The sequence below is a fragment of the Mugil cephalus genome, chromosome 4, assembly GCF_022458985.1.
Source record: "Mugil cephalus isolate CIBA_MC_2020 chromosome 4, CIBA_Mcephalus_1.1, whole genome shotgun sequence".
Classification (NCBI taxonomy): domain Eukaryota; kingdom Metazoa; phylum Chordata; class Actinopteri; order Mugiliformes; family Mugilidae; genus Mugil; species Mugil cephalus.
This window is the reverse complement of record NC_061773.1, coordinates 26839525-26853344: the sequence shown is the minus strand read 5'-3', so window position 1 is coordinate 26853344 and position 13820 is coordinate 26839525. Positions and strand designations below refer to the sequence as shown.

The 13820-nt window shown below is 41.6% G+C and overlaps 1 protein-coding gene across 2 annotated transcripts in view; it reads left to right on the top strand.

Annotated features, from left to right (window-relative positions):
* Positions 1-6258: 6258 nt before the first annotated feature.
* frmd4ba (FERM domain containing 4Ba) overlaps positions 6259-13820 on the top strand; it is a 45407-nt gene continuing 37845 nt past the window's right edge. The window contains exon 1 of one of the 2 annotated variants that reach the window (XM_047583198.1): positions 6259-6528. The gene's annotated coding sequence lies outside the window, so the exon portion shown is untranslated. Of the gene's footprint in view, positions 6529-7532; positions 7552-13820 lie in introns of those variants that run through there. The other variant, XM_047583199.1, reaches the window with a different exon arrangement.

Sequence of the window (13820 nt, the reverse complement as noted above, 5' to 3'; positions counted from 1 at the left end):
GACACGCGTAGCAACGGGGGAGGATCACGCAGAGAGATACCAAGCATGAGAGATATGAAATATTTAAAAGAAAAAAGAAAGAGGGACGAGACAACGGGAAAATATTCTCCACTAGAGGGAGCAAAAGACAAATGTGAAGCCATGAATGAATGTCAGGTCCAAAGGTTTCCCAACAGAACACTGAATTATAACAAGATGTTAATCACTTCTCCTGTTAGTGGTCATAATGTTGTGGCTGATCAGATTATGTTTCATTAAAACATGATAGGTTTGGTTGCTAATGACTGAATAAAAGCAGGATGTCCTCATCAGAAGTTACATTTGATTACAGTCTTCGCTTATTATTTTTCATTATTATTTTAAATCCTATAAATGTATTTTTAAAAAAATAGAATAGAATAAAATGGCTTCTCCTTGTCAGTGCATAAAACACAAGTATATACAAAATAGTGCAAAGAAGGCATTAGTTACGAACAAGAGAAAGTTAAAATACTACTACTAAAAAAATATTGAAAATATGCAAAAATTATAAAATATATACTGTTTTTCCGTAGCAGCAGTTTTAAGGTTTATAGAATAGACAGGACAGACATGAGAGCAGCATCGATGTAGTTACAGTCTGTTATTTTACATTCTATATTACGTTCATTGTTGTTGCATGAGAAAGTAGAAGTAGAAGTAGAAGTAGAAGCAAGTTGTTGAAGAATAAAAAAGATCCATGTCAGTTCTGTGTTTGCACAAACATTTCGAGGTTGCACAGCACATTTTCTCCACACGGTGGCACTGCAGCGACACCTTGAATGCGCCACTCACTCGTCACCTCATGAAGCCTGTGAATGAAACTATGGGGCAGTTAAATAAATAATCACATAATAAAAACTTGAAAGATTAAGTATATTAGGTTTATTTAGATTTGCATAAAGACAGTAATAGTTCTGTCTATTGTTGGGTTAATTTTTACTCCCCCGTTCATCTCAATTCCCTCTGAAGGTTTCACTTCTGTTCCTGTTCTGGGAAAGCGACACGGCTTCGGAGCAGAGAGGCGACTGATCTCTGCAGCCGGGCCCTCTGGTTCCCATCGCATGACATCATACTGATACCGAGACAACGAGAGCAGTCAGGCCACTCCGGGACACATGCTCGAGATTCTTTGATTCTTTGACATGTACTGCAAAGGGAGAAGTCACATGGTGTGACAGCCAGGAGGAAGTTCAGAGTATTAACCAAGGATTTACTGGAACGAGGAAACGATTATTGCATTTTGTAAAAAGTGTGCTCCCCACAATGACATCCATTATGAGGCTTTTCTATAGAGAGCATTTAGAGTTGTGATATCTTGATTAAATGTTTACAGTCTTTTTAGTCACTAAACTGGATTATACAGAGTTAAAAAAACAAACATCCGTAAGATAAAAATGTTTCTGTTTATAAATAGTTATGTATTTAACTGCATGCTTTTTGTTTGTTTGTTTTTTCCAACTCCTTGATTTTAAATTCATCCGTTAAGCTCTCGTCTTAACCTCCTGAGACCCCGTGTCCTCACATGAGGACGTTAAGTTTCAGCAGATTATTCTGCTTCATTTCAACTTTTATCCTCATAACTAGGTACTAGTTGGTGTAAAAACATGACAGCATCATCTCAGAGGATTCGTTCTGCAGCCGATCACATAACAAAAATGCAAAAATGTGCAAAACCTCATCAGAGTTTACAGCTGAAACTTTTTTTTATTTATGCTTATTAACACTACAGGTATATCAATAGGATATTTTTTTTAACTAAAAGACATCACCATTAAACGTCTCCAGTTGATTACAAACATAAATACAATATTTTTTTGTATTACAAGTTTTCTGTGAATTTATCTTTAAATATGAGTTATCTACTTAAATACGTGCAAATTTGCATATATGTCCAGAACAGAAATCTGAATAATGGCTAAAGTGAGGTTCAAATTTCTTGTTTCATTTTGTCAACATATTAGTTTCCCAGGTATTTACAGAGGGAATGTTGGATGTCTCTTTATATCACTCCATATCACTTTTCATTCTATAAATCAGGCTCTGAATAATATATGAAAAATCCCCTTCGTAAATACCTGCAGAATGTAGTTAGGAATAAATACGGAAAGTTCGGTGTGTGTAAGAGCTACTGAAGTGGAGATTTCTGGCTCAGAGTGTGTAGAAAAACTCATTTTAAAGTTTTACATTGTAAAATCAGGAATATTTTTTTATTGGAAACCACCATGAACCAAAACCAGATCTATTCAAATCCTTCTAAACACATCATATAATCACATCAACATGTGTTATATCAAAATAAATCACAAAAACACTATAGGAGCAACTGAAGATCTGTGTATGTGTGGCTGTCATCCAGCTGGATAGAGTTTGGTATAAAAGAAGTTCTATAACGTTCACTGTGAATCAGAATCAGCTCCTCTGATCCTCTAGTGTTTGTTGTAGTGGATGTGGGATGGACGATCCATGATGGAGAGCAGTTTATCCAGTGTCCTCCTGTTCCTCACTGGGAGACATCCAGGTTTGGGATCAATTTGTTGATCCTGCTGATGTAGTCTGCTGCTGTAACTCACTGCACACATTAAAAGACCTGAGCTTCCTGAGGAACTAGAGTCACTGAAGGAACATTTCTTCCTGTTAAAAGGACGTTTTTCTGCTCTGGTTCTTGGTTCTGTGAAGCGTCTCCAAAACAAGTGGAATTGCTATTGACGCTATATAAATAAAATGTAATTAAATTGAACTGACTAATCACGGGCTGACATGCAGGAGAGATCTGAACCACCGAAGAACGAGCACACCTGCATTCGAAGAGTTTAAATCGCAGCGTAAAAATAAGCACATCAGGTTTTAACAGTATCACAACAGCCTCACACAAACTCTGATTTCCCCCTTTTCTTTCCTCCTTTTCGCGTCAAAGAAAATGCAGAGAAAAGTCTGATTGTCTCCACTTTTCTGCGTAATCAAGGACTCATTGTTTTGAAAAATTGCTGCCAATTCCATGTAGTTAATCTGCCGCCGGAGAACGGAAAGCTTGACGGTCAAAAGAAAAGGAGGTCGGCAAATAATTGGCTATTGTTTGAGGCGCGTAATTAAAAGAAAAAAAAAGTCTGCATGCTTTTTTTTTTTTAATTCAAATGTAAAATTAGCAGTGTTTGCTTTAAACTGAGGTATTTCATTTTTCTTGTGCATATATCAACAGATACTAATAGCAGTGGTGGTGGTGGGGGGGGTTGTGTATGTGGGGGTAGCACCACTACATTCATTCATCCTGACCTGGAAAACACTAAAGACACACTGAAATGACCAAGCCGTGGAGAAGAATGAAACCCGGGCGGGACAACAGCTGACCTGCTTACAGGTCCAGTGAGAGGATGAGATGTAATAGATGGGTGGGGGTGGGGGTGGGGGGGGGTGTCAGTGCTCACTTATTGTTCGTGTTACTCACTGTCATCCTCTCTTTGTGAAACTATTCACGGGTGCAACGGGGGCTCTCACTTTAGAGGAAAGTTGACAGGAGTTAATATCTGTCGAAGCACAAAAGGCGGGAGAGCACATTAGCAGAGCATCAAGGTCAAGGCTGATGGTGGAGGACGAAGTGGGGGGGGGGGTCAATCTGTAATGGAGGGGGGGGTATGCAGCTAAAGACTCAGAAGACAGGATGCACATTGACAACGGGCCAACGGCAGCGTGTCGGTCAGGGGCCAAAGACCCCGAACGTGTTAACATCTGTTCCACGAGCGCCACTTAATCCCCGTGTACTTTAAATTCATAGTTTCCTCCCTCTGCACAAACAAACCCCCCGCCCCAACACACACACACTTTAACCGCATTATCTGGTCTTTTAAATGGTTTCACTTGAGCTGCACATACTTTTATTTGTGATAATTTAAGTAGTCGCCTTATTAATTCTCATGACGTCAAAACTCATTCACGTTGTAAAAGTTCCCTTTTTAATAATAATAATATATTTTATGTATTAACCTCTGAGACACAAGCTTTTATTTGATATGCATTTTTAATTCCTCCAAAATATTTGGGACAAAGCTGCATGAAAAACTAAGCATCATCTTTGAAGAGGAAGTAGTAGTTTTGGGAAAAAAAAAAAAAAAGAATGTCCTCATATGTGGACACTGGGATAGTATTCACACAGAAGTCACGAATATATGACAAAATATAAAACAGTTTATTTGAATTCCTGAGCAATGACAGAATTGCAAACAATGAAGTCCCGACGTCCTCAAACGAGTACTTGCTAATTAGCAAAAAATGCTAATTTGCTAAATTTGCTCGTCATATCAAACTAGCAACGTTAACAAGCATAAATAAATACGTTTTAACTAAAGCGTCCACTAATGAGGACAACGGGTTTAAATGAAGCAGAGTAAACTGCAATCAAATGTAAAACTTAACGTCCTCGTATGAGGACGCAGGGTCTCAGGAGGTTATATATACATATATATAAATGCATATAAGTAATTTCCCCCTGGGATCAATAAAGTAATTCTAATTCTGATATATGTAGCCTATATATGGATATATTTGTGTATATTTACAACCTATTTTAGTGTAAATCATCAGGTGCTGTCATTGTTTTGTGTTAATGATGCTTCAGTTTGTATAAAGTGTCATCTGTGCAATAGCTCCAGGGCTAATCTCGACGGGAGCTGAGGCCAGGCACAGATTTTCTGTGCATGTGAGGGATTGGGGAGGTGTAAAGGGGTGGGTGGAGAGGGAGTGTGGAGTGGGGGGGTTGTGGGTTGCCGGTCTTGGTGCACACATGGCACATGGGGTGAGCCTAATCACGGGCTCGCAGAAATCCTCACAAATGGGGAGGGGGGTTGGGTCCCTGGAGTGACTCATTTAGCTTTTCGGAGTAAGATTTTAGCTCCGGCGCTGCAGCCTCAGCCGGCTCTTTGACTGTAGCTGTCATCCATTGTTGCCTTCCTTTTTTTTTTTTTTTTTGTTCTCTTTGTGCGTGTGCTCATTTGAGATAGCCGGGGTAATAACGTCACCTCATAGCCGCCCTGACACTTGGTTCAACTTGGTCCAGGATAAAATGGACAGTCTCATCCCTCCCATTTCCTTTCTGCTGCAGTAGTTCTGTGGATTACCGGGTTTTTCCATTGTTCAGCCGAGGCCACAGCAGCGTGACACTCCTTTCCTTCCCTTCACGGTGCAGCCGCTTGGATGTTGGTGATACGACCAAAAATGAACCCATCGTTTTCTCATAAACCTGTAAATGTTTGTCTAGTGACTCACAAGGGTCCCAACTGCAGACAGACAGATAGACTGAGTATGAGGGATGTGCTCTTTGTGTCTGATTGTATTCTTAATGTCTTCCTCTCCTATGTTTATGAGTGTACTTTTTATTTTCTACAGCTTTCTGCTGGGCATTGTACAGGAGGGGATCATGAGAGTAAACTATAATATTACATCTGCCTGTCAATAAATCAGAACAACAAGTTAAAAGGAGCAGCGACCACCGCTGATAATAAAAAATAAATAATAATGCAGCTTTAAGAATATAGTGAGTCTAAATCAGAAGTTGCATGGCAGATTTGATGCAAAACTCTTTATGATATTTTAACATTTTCCATCTGATTTTTACCTCACTTTACCTCTGTGCTGTTGCCATGCAAAATTTTGAATTTCCCCAATGGGGATCAATAAAGTACTCTTATGCAATATATGTGTCCTCATCCTACATTATTATACAAAGCTTTTAAACCTATATACTGTATTCTGTATATACTGTATTATGGATATAAATCTAAATGACAAATAAAGTCTGTATAAACGTAATAATTAGTAGAAAAAAATATTTCTGCGTGTGCACCTTGTTTGGTTTGCCCAGAAAGCTTCCTGGTATATTTGCACCTGATTCAGAGAAACGACAGTAGAAATTGATGGAAAACTACTACTACACGTGGTGTGCATCAACAAAGGCTGTGTCAGCGATGTGCAAATCCTAGGTTTATAAATTCCTTGGTCTATGTAGTAATTTGCAAACCTGCAGCAGCGTTTTGGTTTTTAATTGTCTCTCTTTTACGCAGCAGATCGCGCTCCCCCATTGGCCAACAAGCGTGCGCTGAGACAGCAGCAGAGGGAAATTCATCTGTCCCATCCCGAATCTGTGGAAGGTAGCGAGGGAGAGGGAGGAGGAGGGAGGAGGAGGAGGGGGAGGAGGAAGAAAAGAGGAGGCGGGGAGTGTGAATGGATGGGACTCGCTGTGTGTGTGGAGAGTGGGAGACGAGGTTATTATGCCGAACAGGCGGCAGCAGCGGCAAAGAGCAGCTTCCCTTTCCTGGACTTTTTATCCCGATGAACTCCACAGAGACGCGTGTTCATTTTCACCCCGACGCGCCACTCGCTGTGAGGGAGACTCCGCTTTTAACGCGAGAAGTGTTGTTTTTGTTTTTGTTTGTTTTGTTTGAGTGACCGGCTCCGGCTGTGACGCGCCGCGGACAGACAATAAAGTGGAAGAGATCAGATCACAACAAAAGGCTCAAGGTGAGACTGGTTTCATTTCACATCCAGCATGAATCAGCTCATTGGTGTGTTCACCTGTACCGGCTTTTCAGGTCACATAGCTTGTTTTTGTGACACACTTTTCTTCAGCGTGATACTTTTAAATCGTGGCTTTTCCATATGTCCAGTCTTTAATTGCTCTGCTTCGTGGAGGAAATGTTAAGGTTTTGTTCTCTTTAACTCTATAGCCCACATGTGTGTTACCTGCTGACTGGGTGTCAGCTGTTGACATGTCAACATGAGAGGGAGTCTTGCTCTTAGGGTTGATGTTTGGACCCACGTGTTGCCTTATAAACACGGGAGGAGTCAGATTGATTGTCCTGAAACTCCTGCTCTTATTAAAACCTCTCAGGCTGTGGTCAGCTGGGCCCGCTCCCCTCTCCTCTCCTCTCTGTGAATATCCTGTTTCCTGAACAAAACAAACAATGGTGAGGAAGGCATGTGATATCCTGTACGGGTCTTGTGTCAGCTCAGAACATGAGGGAAAAAAAAAAAATAAAACAGGTGATGGTTGTTGTGTTGTGGTTGTGGCAAATGGGTACAATGAGTACAGAGCTTTCAAAAAAGAAAAACAACACAGAAGATAAATTAAAGTGCACAGTGACAGGTTGTTTGTTGGTGACTCGGCCGTAGCGTGAGCTCCAGGAAGTGTGGCAGAGATACGGAACAAAAGGCACAGACCTGCTTTGTATAGGTGACTATATTGAATTTTTTTCTCATGAGAGCAACATGTGCCGCCTCTCTTTCTCTTTCTGACACACGCACACACGCAGAAAAAAGAGAGACAAAACGCAAAGGCAGCGCTGCTTTGTGTTGCGTTCAGTCCGGTGTGTTCAGCTGCTTTTAATGGGGTCAGCGTTTCCGATTCAGTGTTGCTATTAACCGTCGCAGAATATTCGAACCATGCCGCCGCCGCTGCTGCCGCCGCTGCTGCTGTTGTAGGCCTCGACACAAAGGATCCATTTGCCAATCAGTGTCCATTAACACAAGGCAGCTTATGAAAAGGTAAGAACATTAAACACCACCTGGGCAGTGTGACCTGAGGCGGGGAAGTGTTCCCACCGCTCCTCAACGGCCCCTGTTTTTGTCTCAAAAGTTGCTCATCAGCATTTTTCCCCTCTTTTCCCACACATCTCGTCATAATCCGATGAACATGGCAGCGTTTGTCTGTTAGGCTACGTGATACGACTGTCACGCCGGTTCACGTGCACAATTCAACACTGGAAACAAAGCTCCTGCCAGACTGGTTCTGACGGCAGATTCCCTCCAAGCAGAAAGATCCGACGCTCGATCGGAGTGTGTAAATGCTGAGGCGGCGTAATGTGGAGGCAGTAGACGCACAACATGTCCCTCAAAGAAACTTGAAGAGATATTACACTTCCACTAAGCTAGTGCAGGGGACTGCAATGCTTTTCAGGCCAAGGGCCCCAAACTGATGACAAGATTAAGATTCTTATATATTATATGTGTTCTATATTAAATTCGGCCTAGTGCCATTTATAAATATGCATTATTATGATCATTTGGCATTCAGTATTAACCCATTCAACTGCCACAAACATACATACCTGTAAGTATAGGTAAATGTAGCGAGCTGCTCTGTTAGCTTCTCTTCTGCTAATATTGTAGCATTTATTTCACCTGTGGACTGAACAGGATCTCGGCCAATTGTGGGGAATCTTACAGAGTCTGTGCATAATATGCAGCCATGTGATTGGCTCAGCAGTGATAGGGGCGGGGCCTACTGTGTACAGGAGGCTTTGATTGACAGGTCTCGGCTAGCGTGAAACTCTCTGTGTGAAATGACAGCTCCTGTATTGCTGAATGAGTGAAGTGCTCACTGAAAAGATAACCTCGACTTATCCCTTTGCTAAAATATGTTGGGTATGTGTTAACGCACATCTAAGAAATTATTTTTTTTTTTGGAAAATGTCTAATCAACTTGTCAATCATCATGACTTTTTCTGATGAGGCTCCAGAACTAGAAGAAATAAACTAACCTGCAACATTTACAGTAAGCAGACCGGAGTTTATCTTAATGCTAAGCTAGTGTTAGCTGAGCATTAGCTTGCGGTTTTGCTAAAATGCTAAGTGATACAACGGTAGTAATCACTAGTACGCGGCAAAATCCGTACTTTACATTCGCAGTAGGGACCAGTTCCAGTTTATTCTGACCCACAATACTTCTACGAGGCTATGCTATGCTAACTTTGTGGTTTGTGGATTATTGCTCAGAACTGTGTGTATCATAGTGACAGTTTTGTGTTTCAATTCTTTGGAAAGCTGCAAGTGAGACTTCTTGTTTCTGACAATACCTCTACAACGAGAGGAGAAGAGTGCGACGATCCACAATAACAATACTGACAGAAAATGTGCTTGGTAAAACGAACCAGTAACTAAAGGAGACGTCTCTGTGCACTGCAAAAAAAAAGGAATTTCAAAAAGCAAAACATCCTCGTATCAAAGAAATACATCTTTCTGTCCAGTGACAAGAACTTTGTGCTTATTTTAAGACTGTTTGTCAATCAAAAAAAGCTCAACCCATGGACATGTTTTGTCTTAATACAAGATGATTTGATTGAATATAAGAAAACGTTGCTTCTTTCTAGTAATGCTGGTTTTGCAGTGTTGGAAAAGACGTCACGTATGTGTAAGAGTAAGACGGAGCTGAAAACACAAACATGGATGTTGTGGATTAGCACTTTCAGACTTCCTGCTTGAGGCCTAATTCAGGGTCAGGCAATGGACTGTTTTTTTTTCAGTTAATGTGTTTGTGGGTCACCAGTAATCTATAAGCTGAGCAGTGGAAATCAATTCACATCCGAGGGAGGGAGGGAGGGAGGGAGGGAGGAAAAGGGGGGGAGGAAAAGGGGGGGAGGGAGAGGCATGAAAGTAAAGAGGCTGCGTGAATGTTCAATAAAATAATTCAGTTCTAAATATTTAATCGGCGCTGTCTTAGTCTTTGCTTTACATGTCCTCACTGACTCTTCTGCAGCATAATCACTGATAACATGGCTCACGCCGACGGGTCGTGTCAACAGGAATCTATTCCTCTCTGGCTGCGTACCAGCTCAGCGCTGTGCAGACACTACATCTCTTTTCCTTGTTTCATGTCTGCTTTGTCCTCCTCAGACAGGACATCCTGAGTAAAACAAAGAGTCTGCACTTTAGTTTCGCATGCAAAACACAGACACTGTGAAACTGCCCGCGCACATTGTGTAGTTGTGACCAGAAACACCACACGCTAAAGTGTTTAATGTGTCAAAAGTAAGAATGTCTTTTGGTTCTTTTTTTGTGTTTTTGCTCATTTGGTTCTTTTTAATGAGTGACTGCAGCAGATAATGACGCTGAGAGTTGGTTTGCATGTTATTCCCATCAGAATAAAACAGAAATAAAACCAGCAGCGGTCGTGGAGAGCGACTCTCAGCTGGTTGGGGAATTCCTCCGGGAGCCTGTTTCCATATCATCTAGATAAAAGAGACTGCATTAACACACGCTCCAATCTGTTTAAGGACAGATAACTTGTCAGTTTGTGGACAAATTCCCCCTCAAAAAGCAGCACTCACGCCCACCTCCTTATGAATTATTAAAAGAGGGGAGACACCAGGATGGATTTATAGGTTACCCGTGTGTATCAGTGGGTATTGACCTAAGCACTTGAGAGTTAAAGCCTCGAGTCCCGGGGGAACGTGAGGAGGAAATTAATCACAGTTCCAACCGTGCGTGGTTCATACCAGTACAACAACCTTTACAAATTAGATGATACAGTCGGTTGGTGATACATTATCATTTACTCGTTATGAAGAAATAAGCCGAACAGATGCTCCAAAGTCTTTTGTTTTTGCTTCTGTTTGGCGGTCAGTGTAATATATCGGATCTCAGATCTCAAGCTAATAGCAAGACGATGATAGATGGATACGTTATTAGCCCCGTGGGAAGTTCTGTGTCCAGTAGCATCATTACACAGAGACAGGAGGAATTACAGTCAGAAAAAAGGGTCAAAAATAAAATAGAAGTGAGACGGAATGTGTGAAAGTATAAAATATACAAATATATGAAAGCAACAGGATACATTAATGCAATATTATGATATTGTGATATATTCTACATAGTTCACTGAGAAATGTTAAATACAGCTTAAAATACAAGTTGTATATATGCACATCAGATGACATCAGTGATAATTCATTGGATAAAATGAGTCAAAATCCAAACGATCCATTTTAAATTTATTGTACAGGAAAAGGTGGAGGTGGAGGTGTGGAAGTCGTTCACGATCACATGACACAAAACGTGACTTTTTTCTTTTAAAATCGATATTATACATATTGAACAAATAAGGCAACACATGATAAACATTTGCACATTTAAACATACGTGGTGAACAGTCCTGTCCTGCTCCTATGTTAATAAGATAAGACGAGAGGAACATTACAGTTAAAACATGCACAAAACCAAACAATTATTAAATAATCGTTCTATAGTACTTTTCTTTACATATCCTGTGTTCTCTTACCTGCATCTTACTGTATTTCTTATATAAAATCCCTATTTTATCATGTTTATTTTTTTTTTATACTGTGTTTAAAACCTCACAGGAGATGTCTTTAAACTCTCGTTTCACTGCATGCAAGGACAATAAACCGATTCTGATTAATTGTGATTTAAAACTGGGGAGGGGAAAGAAGAAGAAGATGAAAACACTGAGGAAGGGGCCTCTGAACCTAAAGTGAAACTTACACAGTGGTTTCTAGTCTTTTTAACAGCCAGGTATAGAAACGCCGTAGATTAATTGTACTTAAAATACAATGTTCTCCTTAGCTTTGTGCACCCACCATCCACCCCAACATCCCCACCTCCATGTGATCCCTGTTTAGTGCGTCTGTTGATTCTCTGGGACGAAGATGAACGTTGCTTGTCGACTTAATTGTATTTGCCGAACACAGCGTAAATACTTATTGGAAAATAAATGAGTGTAACATAAATGTTATTACTGGGAGGCTTGCACATAATTGAATAACTCTTCCTGTAATATGTTCTACTGCTGGGTAAAAAAAAAAAAAAGAAAACGTGACGAGGTACACAAACAAGAAAATAAGTCTTGTAGCTTCCAGGTGTTTAATGAAGTTGTCAGGTGGTTTTTTGTGAACATTTAGTTTTGATATTTGGTTTAGTAAATCCAGAAAAGACAAAGTTAAAGACCTGTGTTTTCCCACATCTCAGTATTCAGAAGATTTTTAGGAATAAGAAACACCGTACGCCTCTGCACAGGTGGTGCAGAGGTAAAAATGTAGATCCAGAACGTCTTCCTTCACGGTGCCACATCCTCAGGCAGTGAGGATGGGGGGGGGGCCTTGAACCCGACAGATCTATACACACCAGAATAACCCTGTATGTGTTTATGTTCGCCCCCTCCTCCTCTTCTTTATGTGCTCTTTAGATTTGGGATGTAATGGCTGTGAGGTGGAGAAAAATGAAAATAACAACAAATCAAAGCCCTTTCTGTGTCTCCGCTGACTCGCCTGAAAGGCTTTGGAAAGAAGGAGGTAGTTGGGGGGTGGGCGGGTTGGGTTGGGGGGGGGGGGTGGGGGGGGGGGGGGTGGGGGGTGGGGGGGGGGGGGGTGCCTAAAATTATGCATCCGCCCATCAGTCAGTCAATCCGTGCATCCATCCACCACTTATACACATTTCACTCTTAAACAGTAGAGGTGGTGCTTGAAAGCCTGAATGGTGATGATTAGCATGAGACTCCCCACGCGGCTCATGGTGTCCGTAAGGTAAAGGGGGGGTGGTGGAGGGGGTGTGAGGGGCTGTTATTACCCTCTCAGGCACAAATACAGAGGTACATGGTGTCAAAGCTGGAGAAAAAAAAAAAGCGTGCTTCCAGAGTAGATGTACCCCACAGCCTCATGTCCGCCAGTGATCGATACTTCTCAGCTCTTAAAACCCCATGTGAGCGTTTCACACATTTACAGCCAGAAGGCACGGAGGTGGTGGAAAGACACACCAGAGACCTCTGTGAATATGTGAAGCTCCGATTCTTTCAACCCCCACGTAGTAATTTCCTGTACCGTCCTAGATATATATATACATGTATTATATGTTCTTATCAGTAAGTTAATTAGCTTGGGGTTGTGATGTCATTGGGTAAATGGAGCCTTTGCACAATAGGAGTTTAGCTTCCATCAATAATTGAAGTGTTACCTGAGCTTTGTCTTGAGCTGGAAACCAACACCCCCACCTGGACCGATACACACACACACACATGCACACACACGTGCACACGCGTACAAACACAAAAACCACTCAAGTCCATATCCCCTGCAGTTTAGAAAGACACAAATCATCCCCCAGCTGCAGTCACCTTCACCGCTGCAGCTACAGGGGATGAGGAGACGCCGGGAGGGGAGGGAAGTCATTATCACCTGCCCCGTGGGCCAGAACCGAGCTCCCTGCTGGTTCACTCACACAGGCCAGGCCGGGCCAGGCCAGGCCAGGTCGAGCCTCTCCTGATAGGGATGAAGCTGTGTGTTAGGAAACAAGTCTGGTGATAGAATGACAGTAGCAGTAGACACAGACACAAGACGCCGGTAATTCAATAGAAAAACGCCGTCTTTGATCTAAAGGTCTTATCCAGGTTGTTTTTGCTGCCACTGTGAAGCTGCTTCTGTGTGATACGTATACGTGGCTTTGTCCTGCGTGTGCATTTGCCCTTTCACCTATACTGTACTGCATGAAGCAGCAGCTTCCCATCTGTTACACACCTCCTCCATGTCAGCCTCCTATCAGAGCCTGGATCACTGGATCACCAGGTGTCAAGCACAACGCGAGGAAAACTGATCCTCCGTGGGGAGGGGGCTCTGAGAATCATCCCTCAGATACTTCATCAGTTTGGGCTCTAGTGAATTTGGAGGCCTGTTCTTCATGTTTTTTTAGTTGTTCTGCAAAATAAAAGCCTGAAAAAGTAATCCAATCACAGATTACTCCTTTAAAAAGTAAGTAAGAAAAAATATATATAGAAGAAAGTAAAAATGTAATATTTTATAATAGTAACACACAGTGACTTGGATAAGGAACTTTAATCTGATTTCTGGTTGTAATTGTTAGATTACTCACTACTGGAAAAACGTGGTCAGATCAGAGTAACGTGTTATTATCTTTGTTCGTGTTTCCACTGAAAGGTGTTTTTGCGAATCAGCTGTGATTCTCGTAAAGTCTTGTTTCGTGATATCTCATAATTCTCTTTTCACTCACTTTGTGGAAGATGTGACTTC